This window comes from Strix uralensis, chromosome 12 (assembly GCF_047716275.1).
Source record: "Strix uralensis isolate ZFMK-TIS-50842 chromosome 12, bStrUra1, whole genome shotgun sequence".
NCBI lineage: Eukaryota > Metazoa > Chordata > Aves > Strigiformes > Strigidae > Strix > Strix uralensis.
The window spans coordinates 4,804,748-4,823,073 of record NC_133983.1 but is presented as its reverse complement, the minus strand read 5'-3'; the positions used below and the strand labels follow the sequence as shown (position 1 = coordinate 4,823,073).

Below are 18,326 nucleotides of genomic sequence, written 5' to 3'. Positions count from 1 at the left end.
TATGAAAGATAATTGTAGCTTTTGTGTAGCAGTGGGTAGGCTGCCTGATGAACCTGTGCTTTCCCTTAGTCTTTAGGTCTTTGAACTGATGCTCTTTGATCTGTTTGTAATGACAATTAGTTTTAGGTCTCAAGGTGGATCTTTACAGTGAATAATATATTAATATGCTGAATGCTTCCAAATGGATGTTTGGGGTGTATGTATTTATTTATTTGTTTTGTCAGAAAATTTTTTTGATGGGTGGCCAAATCGATGTAAAATTAAATAGATAACAGTGTACAAACTTTAAATAGTTATGGCTACTATGAGCTACTCTTGGTACGAGCTTTCTTTGTGAACCAAGTATAGCATCTGTCTTTCATGTATTCTGCATTTGTATTGACGTAATGATTCTGAACTTAGAATCAATAAGCTGAGAGAATTAGTCATTATATATGAGTATTGTGTTCTTTCCCAGGGAATTTAATCAGTAACACCATACGCAATTAATTTGAACAAATCTAAGCAGGTTACAACAGGATCAGGAGCAAGCATATATTCATAACAATCAGGCAACACCTATATTAACTGTTCAGATTAAAATTATAATTTGTATTAAAATTCAAGTGAGGCCCATTTGCCTTTAACCAGTTTCTTGGAAATAATCACTGCTGAAGTACATATTGAGCCATTTCATTAACCTTTAAAAGAATGCCTCTAAGTGTTGCTCCTTGGCTGAGATGTTAATATGCTAGTCATGCTGATGACCTGTTCACAAAAGCTGAATTACCAGCTGCATTTGCATTGATCTGCGGATGAAGAGTGCTATTTTAGAGCTGAGTAGTGTTCTCAAACCACAACTGTATATACTTATTTGAGTGATAATACAGCAAACATTAATTATGTTGATGAAAATGCATCAGTTTTAATGTGATGAGTATGAAATACATATTTTTATATATATAATGAGAAATCTTATACAATGAATAATAATTTGTCCATCAGAGACACCAAGATAGACAGATACCACACTCCTAAAAGCTTCTTGTGTGAAGGGGTGAGACGCAGGGCAAGAAATTAAGTGATCTCAGTGGGGAAAGTTGCTTGTCTAGCATTACACAACTGATTTTTGCCTCAAAGAATAAAATTGTCTGTTTTCAGAGGGGAGCTTGTCTTCTGATACACTGACTGGCTGCAGGTTCACTAGCTCATTGGGCTCCTGATCAGTGAGGTGCCTTCCTTAGAAGCTGTGCCTAAATTCAAGGTCTAACACAGCCCAAAACTCAAGCAGGAAGTCAGCTCGGACTCGGAAATTGGGCAGTGAATGAGGAGGTGCACACAGAGATCCAAGAGCTCGCCTAGGGGCAGGTGACGGGTGCAGGAACAGGAATGGGCTTTTTTTTGTGTCTCTGACCCAGCTCCTGCTGCTCAGCAGTGTCTGGATCACCCTATCTCAGCTGTTTGTGTTGTGCAGTGGCAAGGAGGCAAAGGCAGGACAGGATTTGAATTGAGACCATGGATGATACATAGATGTCAGAAACACTGAAACATGTCTAGAAGTTTGTGAATGGGTGCTTTGTCCTGTATTGGCTGCCATAACCTGGTCATTACTCTGGTCATCAAGTTTATCCTCCTGATGCAATTAAAAAAGGTAATACAAGTTATTTAGAACTACAGTGTTAGGCTGTTGTGGAGGTCACCCTTTAATCCTGGCCTGACAGTTTAGTTAGTTTTTAATTCCATCATTACCACTGTCTCTGAATTGAAAGCTAGTGACAAGAGAAACATCTCTGGTTCATTCCTCTAATATTTCTCTCTAACTTAGCATGTCTCAAAGGTAGGGTTTTAAATCTAAAAGTAGGTAAAAGTGCTACCTTGAAAGCAGTCGTACACTGTATAACTACAAATGAGTAGAAGCAAGATGTATTAGCAGTACTTACATGTCTGCATGCATTAAAAGAAAAATGTGAAATAGAAAATGTTAGGTAGAGGAAAAAAGAAGGCACATTGTAAGATTTGGGTTTCTTACTGTGTGAATGGCAAAGTCTTTTGTTGGTGATGATCTTTTTTGTGTAGGTATACCTAACCTGTTCCTGGTTTAGGAATTTCCAGAAAGTGGTAATAGTAATACAGTTATTCTCCCTCAAATAAGAAGAAATAGAAGAGATTCAAAGGATTTTTCTAAGGGAAAGAAAGATGTGGTCACAGACTGTAAGGAAGAAGAAATGTGGACAGATATATCCAATAGCTAGTAAATCACTAAAAACTAGGGCTAACGGGTTTGTATCGTAAAGCAAAACAAAAAGTTAAGTCACACATCATGCATTACGATTACTTTGAGGACTTGATGGGAACATTGCCTAGATTATCCATTTATAAATAAGAGATTTTTTTCATTGAATTAAAGCATAAAGTCTGTCCCAGCCTCACCATGTGAAACTGAAATTACAGTAGTTAAACCTCATCAGCTTGCAGCCTCCTCATATGAGGCACAATATCAAATAATCCTCTTCAACTGTTCCTCAACCTCTCTGTGGTTGCTAGAGTTACAGCTGATGACTGCTACTGTGTGTTGTGCTTCCTGGCAAGTCTCAAGTGTGTTGCTTCAGACAGAGACCAGCTCTTTTATAGGTAACTGGAGAGTTCAGACTGAGGCTATTCAGAATACAAATGTATTTTGTTTTTAAGAATCGGTGTGTATGCTTATGACAGTGATAGTTTGATATGTGAGGGTTTGACTAGTCAGTGCCTGTCTGGGAAACATACTGCAGTCTCTAGTCTGTGAGTTAGCTTGTAAGGGAATACATTTTTACATATCATAAAAATTACTTAATGGTGATAGAATTCTGTTCTGATTCTTCTGCTGCTGATATTTTAACATGAAGCATTTTGTATTTTGTAAGAGCAAGCAAGATGTAATTAGAGGAGAACTAACTGAAGCTCTCTTCTCTTTACATTGCAACTTGGAGACATGAGTGAATTAAAAAAAAAAGTCCATTGAAGTACCAAACAACCGAGATATCAGTACAGTTGGTAACAAAAGTATGTGTGGTTTATTGATTATTCTGATCATTCCAGACATATAATCCCAGAGATTATTCTCTTTTGAAAAAATGCTGGTTTTCTGGTAATTATTTAAAGCTTTGGACACTGAAATCTTACGCTTGCACTGCAAGCTGACAAATGTGATCAGTGGCATTCTAAGCTTTCACAATTTATAGTGTGCCATCACTCTGCCCTCTGAATAAAGGCAGAGGTTTGTATGTTTTTAGTAATCGCAAGTGGCTCTTTGAGCCAAATGTATGTTTGCAGAAGTCATTTGTTTTCAGATGTCCCATTCCTGGTCAGGAGTACATCCAGAATGGTAAACACGATGTTCAGTCTTTGGATCAGTATACTTTAACACTGAGATCTGTTAGTGTCAGCAAGGGTCCATGTGGATGACTGTTGCAGTGATGGGACTTAAGAAAGGGTCATTATACACAGTGGAGTATAATCACTAGATTAATTTATAAAGTCTTCTATACACTTTGTTGAGGGCAACTTTTTATTGCGATTTGTGGTACTGCATACTAAAGCCTAGGTTTTTATAGGCGAATTCTTAATTCAGATTCATATGAGTCATCCCTATCCATTTAGACTTCAGAAACCCAGTGGAGTAAGGATCGAGTCATTCACCTCAGTGCTTCCAGTGTTTGGGCTTGCAGTGATATGTACAAGCTGTCTTAATTCAATTCTGTTTGACTTCTCTGTTACTCTGTTAGCCTTCCTAATGTTGTTTTTAACATGCCTTTTTTTTGTAATGCAATCAAATTAAGGAAGAAAAGGTCAGTAATAGGAGATCTCCCTTGGAGGAGTTTGTGCCACCTGTGTCCATGTCCCTTGTGTCCTGGTGACAGAAGCTGGCATTCAGCTGCTGTGGTATTAACTTAATTTGCAAGTGGCATCACCTTTTGTGTGCAGTAATAAAAGGGAAAGTGAACATTTTGCATTCAGTATTATTCAAGTCTTTTACTTTGACCTTTATTTTAAAATATAGCACAGTACTGATGAGTATTAATCTGCGTTTTCAAACATACTGTTTCAAGTGTATCCCAAGACTACAAAAGAAGGTCTTGTTCTGAGTCTCAGTGGAAGGTTGCTTAGGAGATACATGTGTGGGTAGGAGGTCAGAAAAAGAATTATTTAAAAAATTGTTTTTATTACTTACTTCCCCCCAGAAAGCCCATAAACCTTTCTGTTATTTGAACTTTCCAAATATTCTAATGAGCGCAACACAGCAGAGAAATGTTTTTGGGTTGAACTTTGTCCTATAAGATATTTGGTGTCTGTGCTGTTAGAGTAATGCAAAGTTTGAGGTTCCTGATCTTTCTTCCTCTACGAAGTCAAGTTTTCCTTCAAAGTACTTTTTCATATGGCTGTTGCCGCAAGTAGATTATGTGAATTTCTTCAGAGACTGACACTGATTGTAGCTGACTGGAGAGTTAGTGTTTAGAATGACATGCCTGAAAAGCCACAGCCGCAGTCTGAGAAAGGTTTAGACTTGACTGAATTACTTGTTGCAAATCAGTTGTGTAGATTTGTGGGAATGAGCCATTGTAGGTGGGCTCGGTGAAGAACTTTCAAAAGTGGGTCCTAACTTAAAACTTCACAGTTTCCAGTGCATACTTGTTACATAAAAGTAAGGTATAACTGTGTGTTATGTAACTATAGCAAGTAGCTGTAATGTAGCTGGTGAATGTAAATAGCTTACTAGAGGCCTAACACAGGGAACAGCCAATACACATTTGCCTGTAGAAATCAATGTTGATTACAAAAGCAGTTGTTTCCTCAAAACTTGTTTGTTAGAGTTCTTGCAGTTGAAAAGAGGGATGAATGCAGTAAAACAAGACAGCTATTTGGCTTCTGAGAAATATTCACAAACATGGAATTAGGGCTTTTATTTGTTGCTGTTCTGCTTTGTTTGTTTTCAGATAATGTTGCAGCACAGAAAATCTGGGGATGCAGAAAAAGAATAATGAGTAAACCTGCATTTAAATGACTTCAAAGAACGTCTTTCATACTGGAGGAGCGGTTTTTGGAACTTAAAAGAATTTGCTTTGAATTTACTTAGCTTGTATTCATACTTTCCTTTCTTCTGTCAGTTCCTTGTAATTTCATTGATACATGTATCAACTGTGATTCAAAAATATTGTATAATGATGGCATAATTAATATGACAGGCAACATGTGAAGGAACCTTGTGGTTTACCAACAATAGCTTTACGAGATTAGGCTGGAGTTCTCAAACTGACCCATGTGAGTTGTTTACTTAATTTCTCATAATGCTGAAAATCAAGTTGTGTTAGCTGAGTGAGCAGCAAAGTCTTACAGTCTTTGCTGCTTACCAGTTGGGCTTCTTGCCTTAGTGGAGCCAGTCATAATTCTCAATTAGTTTCAGGATAATAACTTCAGAGAGTAATTTTGATCTCAACTACAAAATTACTTCTTTAAATGCATAAGACAGTCTGAGATACAAATGAAAAATTATTCATTAGGAAAAATGGAACATAGAACAAAAAAACAGAACACAAACTTTTTTATTTTAGTACAAGAGTTTTTTGTCTTTGGAAGGATGAAATGGCTTGGTCTTGCATGTATCAGCCTTACGGCTTTTGCCCAGTAGTATTTCCCATCAAAACAGATCAAAAATCCTGTTAACCTGAATGAATAGCATAACCAGCTGGTAGTACCTGCTTTCAGTGTCCTGTGTGAGTTCAGTGATCTCAGTCCAGGCCCTGCCCAGCGTGACAACACTCAGTACAAAATGTATCAGCAGTATTTAGGAACTTCGTGGTTGTTTTGGCTGTAGGGCTCAGGCGTGAATGAACGTGACTTGTAAATAAATGCCTTCTATTCCCTAGGAAAAGGTTATTCATTTTAGGGTAACTGTGTAGCTTGTGGATTATCCTGGTCCCTGGGTATCTCTGTGATAACTGCCTCAGCTACGAGTAGCAGACTGTTCTTTCTCTTGATCATATTACAATGAGTTGTCCTTTTGGTGTGGAAGGTTCGACATTTAATTGCATAGTCACAAATGGTTTCTTGTTACCTGTAGCCTAGACACACTGGAATTTGTGTGCTGTACTGTGTAGCTCTGTGTCAGTACATGAGGCTTCTGGTCTCTCGATTTATCAGCTTAATACCTGTCAGATTCTTATCACAAATTAAGAATAAAAATGAAAGTTCTCTTTTGTGAATTCCCTTCACTAGAGGTAATCTAAAGGCTTGATTTCTTCAGTTTTTCTGGTGCATTCACTGCACATAGCAATAATTATCTGAGATAAAAATCCACTGTACTTTGACTCCTGTTGATAGTGAAGCTCATTACACCCCCATTATAATTATTACCCTCCTCATGTATACCACTTCAAAAGCAGGCATCCAGGGGATGCTGTTTTAAGAAACTATTTAAGTGATCAGGATGAATTATGTAAGAAACTAACAGTATGTTCCCTCTATATCACTTCAAATCTTACAAAATTTGGGGTGCATAAAAATCAGAATTATATAAATAGTGTTATTCTGTCTAACAGTTCTCTGATACTTTCTCAACATTATTTGCTCCACTAATACAAATTCACCTCTGGGAGTAGTCTTATTAAAGGCAATATAGGAGTACAAGCCATGGCCAACAAATGGCATCTCTGCCTGCAATACTCAAGTAAATGTATGTCCTGCAAAGTGTAGCACAGGTAAGGGGCAGTTAGCAGAGGTAGGAGTGCAACTAATAGCTAATAAAAATCACTTTTAAGAAAAAAAAAAAGACATTTGCTGTTTCATTGCTGAAACTGTACCATTCATAACACAAGACTTTCAGATATTTGTATGTGACAACTTCAGGTATGTAGTGGGGATCAGATAACCCAAAGCCAACGAGATGAAAACGATCAGAAACATAGCATTCCGTGACTCACACCTATATCTGTAAGAACTGTCCTGTTACATGCAGGAGATAATGCAAGCTTACACTGGAATATGAATTTCATTTCAGTGCTGAAGAGCTTCACTTCCAAGATCACAGCATTCAACATATGAAGGCCTGCTTTACTGGTAAAGACAGTTGAATTTTTTAGGAATGCATTTCTGCTGTGTGAATGTTGTACTTCTTAGCACTTACAACCCTAATAAATGATGCAGGTATTGTACATGTCTGAGGATGCTCTTTGAAAATAAGGGTCTGCACAGTTAGTTCAGGGAGTAGAACAAGCTTGACAAATATATCGATGCAGGTCTTGTAAAACCAAAGTCCCATTTAACTTGCCATGGTAGCACTGGCTGTGTAGAGGCTACTAAAACCAGCCTTTTTAAACTAAAATTAGTTGCTTGCACTATGAACTTGCATCAGATATCTGGTAAAAAAAAGAAATGCCACTTTTTTGGTTTTCTGACCATGTTTTGATGAAATTTTAGTGCACGCAGGGGTTTTTTTCCCCTGGAATAACAGTATTTATTTGTAGTATCTCGTCTTCTTGCTAAACAGTTGCAACAGTAAAGCTTACCTGATTGAGAAAAAGCAGCAGTGAGGATCTAGGCTGCTTGCTTTGCATCCTAAATGTAATAATGAGATCAAGTTGTTTATATCGGAGATAGGCCCAGGTCTATTTTGGAGTCAATGCTTCTGGTTCTCTAAAGTTTTGCTATTTGGATTGAGATCTTATTTAGACTTGTCTTATATTCCGGTATATGGGAAATATCATGCATGAAATATCATACATGAAAATCTAATCTGGAAATACCATGTATTTGTGTGCACAGCTTCTGGTGATTTATTAAGTAACAGCTGTTTCAATTAAACGTTTTACTTTCGGTCACAATGAAAAAAAACTGGTAATAGTTTGACTCAGTAGAGATTTTTAAATTCCTTTTAAATATGTAAATAAACTACTCTGTCCCTCCTGCTTGTTCTGGGTGTAGAAAACTTGCTGATTCCATTGTAGTTGCAAGAGTAGTTAAAAAATGGGGTTTGAGGGTATAAAATGAAATACCTGTAGATTGTCCTGATCTTTACAAATACATTTAATACAGAAAAAAACATAAACAATTACTGTATTTTAAAGGAAAATAAAAGTCCACAGAATAGTAAGGTGAACTTCGTATGCAGATATGCATACCCAAATAAAGTAGTTGCTTGTTTTCATTTGGTTTTTTTTCCTTTTAAATTCTTGTCAGGTTATTTTACTGGCTTATGCTACTCTCTGATTTAGTGGTAGAAGTGTTAGAATGATCTGTATTTAGCATGGCTTCTCTTGTTTCTTTCTTAAACATGGACAACTTTGAGTAACAACAACACAATTTTGGTATTTTAGGGTGTGTTACAGATTAAACATCATTTTGTCCATGCTACAAAAATGAGATTTCCCTTTGTTCTTGTTTTTCCACAGAGATATGAAATCTTTTGGCTAAGAAATAAGATTGCCCTCTCCCCACCCACCCCTTGAATTTTGTGTTCACTTTGTTGTACTAAATCCCCCCCAACTCATGCACAAAACCACAGTGATGTATGTGAAGTGGGAATCTCTGAAACATGGAACCTGAAAGGTTGGAAGCATCCAGATGTGAGCCAGGATCTCTTCTGCCAGCAGAAAATATGGGAGAGTCTTAGGCAATTTAGTGGAGAGTGCCAGAAACCTGGTTCTTATCAGGCAGGGTTAGTAGACTTCAAAGGATGCTTTGTGACTGAACATCGCTTCCTGTGCTGTAACAGTGAGGCATCCAGAACAGAGTGAGCATGTTTCCCAGTTTGTCAGGATGTCTCGGAAGGGAAAGAGGAAGGATCAGCATTTTCTGTAACCCAATACTTAATAAAACATGAAATAACTTTTAGGATGAGTGGGAAAACATATTGCAGTCCTTCTGTTTTCCATTCTTGTGAGAGTCTGGAATATTTTTTTTGAGAATGCTATTTTGGTGGCAAAAACACTTAAAAGAAATGCTGCAGGGTGCCTCTACAAACATGTAGAAGTGGAGTTGTGTAGTTAGATAGTATGTGGATTCTTGGCATGGGTCTTACTAGGTATAACTTAACTGTTCTCCCAGAGATACCCAGTGTAACAGAGTGGCATATTACTCCACTGTATAGAAAATGAGGAGTTGAAATAGGTCTGCACCACTGTTGTATGATGTGTTTTGTAGTTGTAACATGCCATGAGGCTTCCTAGAATAAACCTGCACAAAATCTTCTCTCCGCTTTCTTAGAAGTGGTTTTAAGACAAATCACCAAACAGATTTTGTGGTTTTAAATATTTCATTCACAAGTATTTGAGAGATGAATAGCTTTGTAATATCTGAGCAAAATTCAGCCATGCTTTATGTAAAGATGGCAACAAATGTTCTCTGAGACAAAGTACAAACTGATTGGATGGGATATTTAAATAATATATTGCTAACTGTCTTTTTTTATGTCTTACTCTGTAACACAAAATGAAAATATGAGAGGATTGGTGTACTTTAGTTGACCAGTGTATTACAGTAAAATCATTTTCAAATGAATAAGCAACATATTCTTGCTTGAATTTGTTACCACATTTGAAAAGTCAAAAGTGAAGAGTGCTCTGGGTTTTGGTATTGATTTTTTTTTTAAACCAGAATTTTAATAGACTTATATCTAACTGTTCAAGAAAGATGTATTTTTGTCACATACCTCTCAGAACAATTAATCTTATAAAAAATCTCAAGTCTGCATTATTGCATGTTTGTCAGAGAGGCCGATATGCTAACAAATTTTGGGGCAAAGTTTCAGTATTTATGTGCTGAGTTTTGAGTAAGGCTGATTGTTTTATGATTATCCACCATACAATTAGATCTCTCTGAATCCTGAGGAAATATGCCTTTGTCAGTAGAGCAGGAAATTGTGAGTTAAGGAGTCTAATCTCAGGGTTTCCATGAAAACTTACTTAAGTTACAAATGCTCTGTTTTTCCAATTTTCCATATGTAGAACATGAATAAATGTACTTTAATTTTCTTTATAGGGGTAGCTGTGTTTTAATTCAGTTGAGTTGTATTTTAATTTCCTTTATAAAGTATTTTGAGAACTGTAGGTGAGGTTTTTTTATAGACCAGATATTTATTGGCAGGGATTTGTGTTGGATTTACTGTAGGCTAAGATAACTTTTCTTTGCCAGCTGTTACGAACAACTTCAAGAGTATAAAAGTACCCACTCTGGGGAAAATTTGTTACTTTATAATTCTATCCGATGAGCCATATTGGACTAACTAGGAGCCCAAAGGCTTAAAGTGCTGCTTGAGAAAGTACAGCTTTTCATTTTACAGGGAGTCTGTGTCCCCTGACAATTTATGGACTAGGCGTGGCTGTAGTGAGGCCTCTGTAAGTTTTAGATAGTGAAAGATGAGTAGGAAAAATTTTATCTCTAATTCTGTCTAGGGCACCCAAAGCTAATATTGTTCCACCTCACTAAGATTTGTTAAACAAACTATCTACAAAGATCGGATTTATTTAGCCATTATTGAATTACTCCGGCTCCTGTAAAATACGAGGTTAAAGCACACTAAAAGGTGATTTTGTAAATAGAGCCCATTCCATTTCTATTGTATAAACAGAGCTTAGTGTCACAGATTCATACATTTGTATGCTGCAGTTGTCTCACTACTGAAGTACACCAAATAAGGTCTCGAAATAGAGAGTGTTTAGCTTTCCAGGTACTGAGTGAGATCACCAAATGGTCAGATGAATTTTTTTTTGTCTAAATCTTGCCTGATAGCAAAGCTTTTCTGAAAAGTTAAAGCTGCATGAAGTATTTGCTGTTATTTTTAGCCATTAGAGGATATGCTCTTGATTGTACTTCTTACCAGTTCCTAAGGCCATAAATATGAATTGATAATTTGGAAATATGTGATTGTGTCTTCTGTAGAAAAAGATACAGTTTTGCTGATTAGGAATTTTTTTGTATGAATTCCTGAAGAAGTTACTCAAATGATGCCATTTATGTTTTAAAGTGATGTCCTTGCAGATGGTAACTGGCATTGGTTGCTGTGCTACTTAGTTTCCATAACCGTGATCTTTTTAGAGGCACTTGTGGCATTAGCCCCTCTAAAATACAACAAAAACTGTCAGTCTGCTTCTATTTCCACTCGAAATAAAAATAATTGATGACAGCTTCTGGAGACCAGATTTTTTAGATGAGCCTTTGTGCCCTACAGTGAAGTAGAACTAAATGCCCTATTAAAGAGTTCCCACGTGACATGTATCTGACTAGTCAACTTATGTTTACAGGCTGGTGTTGGTGCACTCACATTCAAATAACAGAATGCACAACATTTTGGAGGTGTATTTTATAATTTGGAGTTGGGTTGGTGAAGTTTTCGGGGTCTGGGTCAGGCCTACTGGGTGGCATTAGTACAGCTACTGTGTAGCTTGGTGTAGACACACCAATTGTCTGTTCATTGTTGGGATTGCAGTTTATATGTGTAAAGTAAAGAATAAATCTCTTCTAAGCTTGAAAGATACCATGTATCCCTTCTGCATTTATGACTCCAGACCTAAGTTTTAAGCAAGTAACATCTGTTGTGTCAGGGTGGAATCAAGGTTGCTTGCAGGAATATAAAAGCTGATTGTTTTCTGCAGTAATGAAATCAGCTTCAATTTTCCATCCATTTTGAAGAAAAAAGGGACAAAACTGTCATGTTTTTCAATTGGTTATAATTGTTTAGATATATTTTTAATGTGTGTTTCCATACGTTAATATAATTGAATTTATGTTTTAATATCAAGTTTAAAACTTAATCCAATTTAATTTAGGTAGCAGAAGGTGTGTGGGTATGATTTTTGGCCTAGGAATATGATCTGGGACTATGAAATTGAGATTATTTACTTTTGGAAATGAGAATCTGTTGCCATGCCACACTTAACTGTAAAGCACAGAGCAAGTTTTACAGTCTGATCTTAAGCAAATTTTCAGCTCTGTGATAGGAAAAACTCCCATTTGGGGTGAGGAGGTATATAGGATTCCATGGTAGCATGAAGTTTAGTTTCTCTGCTAAGGTGACTAAGCAGGAGACCAGCTACAGCCAATCTTTTGTCAAATGAACAGGATTACTACCTCCCATTCATTGTGGGCGGACTGCCATATAGGGGTCAAGAGCTGCCTTTGTCACTACAGATCCCACTCCAGTAGGGTGAGCTCTGTTATGGAAGGGCTGATTTGTCCGAGTCATCAGTGGACTTCATAGCCCTGTTTGAGGTCCCTTCAGCTATCGAGGCTGTGGTTAATAACAGCAGTCTATCTGCTTAAATGGACAGCTTTTACAGAAATCAGTGAGAGGCATCACTGAGATTCCAAAGACTCCTTTTGAAAATTTAGCTCAAGTGCTCGATACCTCTTTATTTTGAACAGAGATTGCATCATCGTAACTTCACTCCTTACTAAATACGCCAGAGGCTTGAGCAGCCTCTGTAAACTTGTGGGGGTGTTTTGTTTTGTTTCTGCAGACACATCTGCAGAACAAACTGCGGACATCACTGGTATTCAGTGTAATTTGTAAATTCACACTTTTTGATTTTTTTTTTTTTTTTTTTTTACAGATTAGTTCAATTAAGCTAGACATCTTGTTTATAATGGCTTCTTGCCTGATAGCAGCCTATGGACAGAAGAGACAAGATGAGAGTAGCTAGGCAATGTTTGCTTACCTTCTTTAGAAAGAAGGAAGGAAGTTTAGGGAGAAACTGGTACATGAACATTTCAATGGCGAGTCTGCAAAAACACTTTCCTCCTTCCCTTCTCCTTCTGACGAATCCTTAGTCTGAATGGCTACTGCTTTATTCATCAGTATGAGTAATACACCTAATTAAACTTCTTGTATCATAGTGGATCAATGTTTTTACTAAGTTTGTACTAAGATTTTCATTAGCTGTAAATTGTTACTGACTTAAGTGGAAGTTAAGGTGAGCCAGTAAGTGCTGCTTAAATTCCCGTACCCTGCATCTTGAACTGCTTCATGGAATGAGTCCTATACAGGATGACAGGATTTCAGTTAAACCATCAGGCTGTGAAGTGATCACAAGGGAACAAGAAGGCATCTCCATTAGAGCTACTGACACCTTGAGGTGGTTGCATCTCTGTAATTACAGTCATGTAATCAAGCATGGAAACCAGTTCACATGTATTTTGCCTTTTGGAGTAGGTTTTTTTCCAGAAGGGTAGTTAGTTGTTGAACTAGACTCTAATTAAAATCGTGTATAAGAATAATCCAGGGGAAAGGGACAGAATGAAGAAAGGAAGAATTTATGAAGTGTATGTGGGAGCAAAACCAGATGAGACCATGGAGTTCTCAGTTCTCTCAGATCTGCATTTCACCTGTTCTCAGTTTCAAACACTATTTTTTGCCAGTTTGCATGGTGCAGTGGTATCATTGTTGTAAGCTGTATTTCTCTGCTTCAAATTACAATGACAATAATGAAATAGAACTAACAAAGTCAACTACAATCTAAATAAACATTTTCTAGAATCCAGTTTTCACTGAAGACCAAGAAATTGTCAGGATTCGAGAAAAACTAGTTTTAATGAATGTATGTGAATTATTATGTGAAATTACCCATGGAGTAACTTTCCAAAACAGTTAGTCACTTCAGCAGTTTTATTCTGTTTTAAAAAAATAACTGTTCTTGCAGTGATTTACATGTATTTTAAAAATACAGTTGAGATGCTAATAACAAATTTGAATAAATTTGAGTTGCCTGAATTTGAAAGTGTATTTTAGTTTTCTAAGGAAAAGGAAGTTAAAACTTTTCTGTCTATTTCTAGATTGTCCACGTAACCTTATCGTTGCAACATTTGTTATTTTTCTTCCATTTCTCTATCATTTGTTGACTTTGTATTGTCCTTTATTTAGTTTGCAAGCTATGTTGAAGGTAGGAACAGCTCTTTTGATCTATGATGTCTCGAGCATACTTCTGGGCATAATTATAATCATAAAAATCTTTGAAACCTTTCCACCTGATGTCTTGTTATCACTAAAGTTGAGATGTTCTATACTGGCACCATAAAAAAAAATTAAATAAAGTCTTTTTTTAGCCTTCGAACACTTAGGAAATAATAAAAACAACTAAACAAGACTGCAGTTTACATCTTTGTAGCATACAAAAATATCTGTTTCATTGCAATATCTTAAATTCTCCCTTAATCTCTCAAACCCCTATGAATAAAGCATTGGATTACCAAGTAATACCCTTCATCCCAAGGAATTAGGCACTTTAGCTTTAGGCTCCATCTAAACCATTGCATTAGGAGAGATGTTACTGACGTCATGTTTTCCAAGTTGCAGTTGACTCACGTGGTGCCTTTCCTCATCCTTTAAGATCTTGCTGAGATAAAATGTGTCTCTTGTGACTCTTAATTCTCTCTTTTTGGGTGGCTTTGAGGTACTAGCATGCATATGGTTTTGTAAGAGACAAGAGTAGGAAACTTAGTTCCTGTTCATGTGTGTGCCAGTGAGCCTGTAACAGAGCTTTGACAAATTGTGTGATTTCCTTCCTCTGTAAGATTAATACATTAGGATAATATTTTACTTGCAAGAAGAGTGTTTTTAATTGAAGCCTTGATGTGCCGATGTCTTCTGTCTGCAATATGCAAAAATTTAAAGGACATCCAGCTCATGATTCCCTCCTCCCTTTTCTCCAGCTATCATATTTTAAAACTTGCTGTGGTGTCAGAGCTTTTGTACTTCTGTATCATCAGAATTCTATTAGAATTCATAGAATAAAATGGATGGAATGCGTCTCTGTACTCAAATCCCTATTGCCTCCCCACTTCAGCTGGCCAGCAATGAGGAATGTAGCTGGCACCTGGTCAAAAACTGTCCAGCAAATTCCTGATTTTCAAAGGTACTATACCTCTTTAAGGCAGAGGAAATGTAGGAGTCAGCAATGTGACCTTGAAGCATCATTCAGTCCTTAGTGTTTATAAAGAATTACATTCTTGCTACATGTTGTTAAAACAGATCTCCGTCTGAACCAAGTTGCTTTATGACACTTGCTGTGTAATCTTATCCCGTGAAAGAATTCCTGATTGCATTCATTTTTCTTCCTTTTTTACTAATATGCACGATAGTATGTTGGATCTACAGTAAGCATGAATTCCTTTGATTTAGTATGTCCCCATAATCTGGATAATTGCTTTGTGAAGCCATTTTAGTTGAGCATTTAATGGTTTGCTGGACAGCTGTTTATCTTGTATTGATGCTGCAGTCCATAACAAAACCAGCACGAGTTATGGTGGACTGATTTTTTTTTTTTTTTACTTCATCACATCATCAAGCAGGTGTTGACTACCCTATTTACAAAATTGTCGCTTGATGTCATGTTTCCCTAGGAGTTGTAACATTCTGTCATCATATACTTAAGAGAATACTTACCAATAGAAGATGTAATTAGACAAATTATTATGGATTCATTGTGGTTCTGCATTTTTTTTGATATGTTAATTTAAAATAGTAAAAGTCAAATTGATCTTATAGTCTATAACACATCTGCAGCTTTCACCAGAAAGGTCATTAGCCTGAAAGTTGAACTATAAGGTTTGCAGTCCTTCCTCACTTCACATACCCCAGACAACAGTGTTCTGTTCACCCTTGGCACTGCTGTAAACAAGAGCCTTTCTGGTTGGCTGAGTGATTATGTAAATACACGGGGCTTTTATAAAGCGTTTTAAGCATCCAATAGAACAGAATAACTTCTTTACAGTTTTTTCTTTTCTAACAATAATTACATAATTGGACAGGTTTTAAGTTATTTTTTTCTATCTGATATGTAGATGCCAGAGTCTCTTTTGAGTATTCTTACTAAAGAGTCCTAAAAATCATTCAGAAAAACAAATCTGCTAGGCTTCCCCCTATTATCAACATCCCAAAATGCCTTTGGCAATGAGTAAATGCCAAGCATTTGTTATTTGGCACTTGACTAGTCACTCATTTATTTAAACTGAAACATGTTGCATAAGACTGTGAAAGTTATGCTAAGCTAATAATTAAAAACAAAAAAAATAACCTCCCTTGATCCAGCCTTTCCAATTTCCATCTAAATAGTACCATCAGGGCAAAAATACACAGGATCGTATATCCCATTAAACGTATTTGACTGCCTGGTGTTGGCGAAACGTGCAGTTGGCTGTGAGCAATTGCAGGGGTGTTATTCTTGCACTCAGAAGGCTAGGTGTGTGTTACTGCAGTAAAACAGCTCCTTTTTCTTTTATCCTCCCTCCTCTCTTTATTTTTAGTCAAGTTTTGGTGATCTTTTCCAGATACCAGTACATGCATATTTATTAAGCATCATTTGCTGCCTTGAAGATTCTATATAAGATCTTTAAGATACAGCTTTCCTTGCACACCCAGGACACAGTAGTTAAAAGCAGTTTTCTATTGTGGTATTGCCATCCTTTTTAATGCATGCACTTACTGACTTTTTCCTTCCTTCAGTTGGTATTTGGGTACCAACTGCTTGGTTTTGCTTTTGAAGGTCTTTATAATCTTGTCCCCACCTAACCTGATTTTCTCATTCTATTTTAGAATTTGATTCCTGTCTCCAGTCACTTTTTGTTATGAGCCCTGTCACCATTTTACTAGATTTTTCAGGCTAACTTGCTTGCTTGCCCCACGGTTGCCTTCCAGTTCTGGGAAAAAATATCTGCAAAACTAGCTCATCTTCATCTGTTCCTTTATTAAAATTCTTCTTTGCCATGGTGCCTACCAAAAATGTGTGGCTGCAAATCTGATATGCTATGACTACTTAGTCCTGTTGATCAGGAATCTAGATTGAGGGAAGAATTTTCTTATTGTTAATAACCAAAAAATATGTGTAGTAAAAAGAGAGTTAGTTAAGCCATGTATTTTAATGCCTTATTTATTGCTTCTGACCTGTACAGTATACTGTGGCGGCAGTCTGGTATTGCATGTGTACCAAAACTAGAAGTATGCTGACAGTAGGAACATAGATCAGTTGCAAGGGCTTGGATTGAAGAAGCAGAATGCTAAGAAGTGAGAGAAGATTAAAGAATTGCATTTCTATTCTGATTCTAAGGTGGCATTGCTTTGTGAAACTGTTTTTTTCCTCTTCTATGTCTCATATAATTCTTTCATTTGCTATTAAATAGAAACAGAAATGCCCTTATGTCTCTGGGTGCCCTGCAGAATGTTTAAAATACACATCAAACTACAATTTCCTTAATTTTGGCTCCCTGAGAGCTCCAAATCTTAGTTGAACTTATGCTGATAAATATTTGTATGTTATTTTCATCTCTCCCAAGATGCCAAAAATGGGTTTTGAAGCATGGTCCAGTGTACGTCCTCTCTTTTGCTTATTTGGTGAATGGTTTTTATCCAGTGCTGCTTAATATTATTTACATTCTAGGTTTGAAACTTGAACCATTGTAAATGGGAATTCTGCCTTCATCAGTCATCTAGCTTTGCTCCTCTTACTGGGTAACGTCACAGTTCCAGTTTATGGAGAGTGCCATTGCGTTCATTGGTGATACCATTCTCAGGGTTGATAAAGTTTGATTAATATGAGTACTTGGTTTTGTAAAATAATTTACATTTCATATTATCAAAACCTGTGTTAAAACCTCAACTTAATACAAGTTGTTAAGATGACTTAAATTAGTTTAAAAAAGTATGTAAGCTGTATGGCTTCTTTTCTAAGACCAGGGCCCTAATGATTTCCTGTCTTTGGTTAATTGTGGCATTTGCTAAATATCTCGGGTCAGAATTTCCCAACTGGTAAGACAACTTTTGAAAGACATCATCTGTCTTCAGACATGAAACTGGTTTTCTTATTTGAGATATCCAATTAGCAGTGTTTCCTTCAAAGCTGAAAATTGGAATTTAAAAACTATGATGTTAATTATGATTATTTTCTATTTTGCTTAAGAATTCACCAAACGTGAGAAACCTTTAATAGGAAATCATATTAGGAGTTTTTGTGGGCTGTAGCTGAATGAAATGGAACTGCAGCTTGAAATAAATAATGAGTATTACATACCTAAGTATTTAAGCAAAGTGGTTTGACTTACTATTTTTAATAAACTGAAAATTAAGTTTGAAACCATATTCAACCATATGAAGAGTATTTAATTGATTTAAAACAACCCATTTTGTTTTGAAGTGCGGCAGTGCAAATAATACTTCATAGCTAACAAACGTTTTCTGCTCTTAAATACAAGGTGCCTTTGCCATTGTACCCATCACTTTTTTTTTCTTTTTTAAGTACTTTGGCAATGCAAGCAAATTAAACTTCAGTGATAAAATACTAGATGTAATAGTCTTTTGGAGCAGCCTAGAGATAATGCTAAACACCATT

At 36.5% G+C, this 18,326-nt stretch overlaps 1 protein-coding gene across 4 annotated transcripts in view; it reads left to right on the top strand.

Annotated features, from left to right (window-relative positions):
* Window positions 1-18,326, top strand: part of SMPD3 (sphingomyelin phosphodiesterase 3) — a 120,780-nt gene that overhangs the window by 63,880 nt on the left and 38,574 nt on the right. For 2 of the 4 annotated variants that reach the window (XM_074881506.1, XM_074881508.1), the window contains exon 2: window positions 7,013-7,071. The exons of the other annotated variants lie outside the window; for them this stretch is intronic. The gene's annotated coding sequence lies outside the window, so the exon portion shown is untranslated. The remainder of the gene's footprint in view (window positions 1-7,012; window positions 7,072-18,326) is intronic. 4 annotated transcript variants of the gene reach the window in all.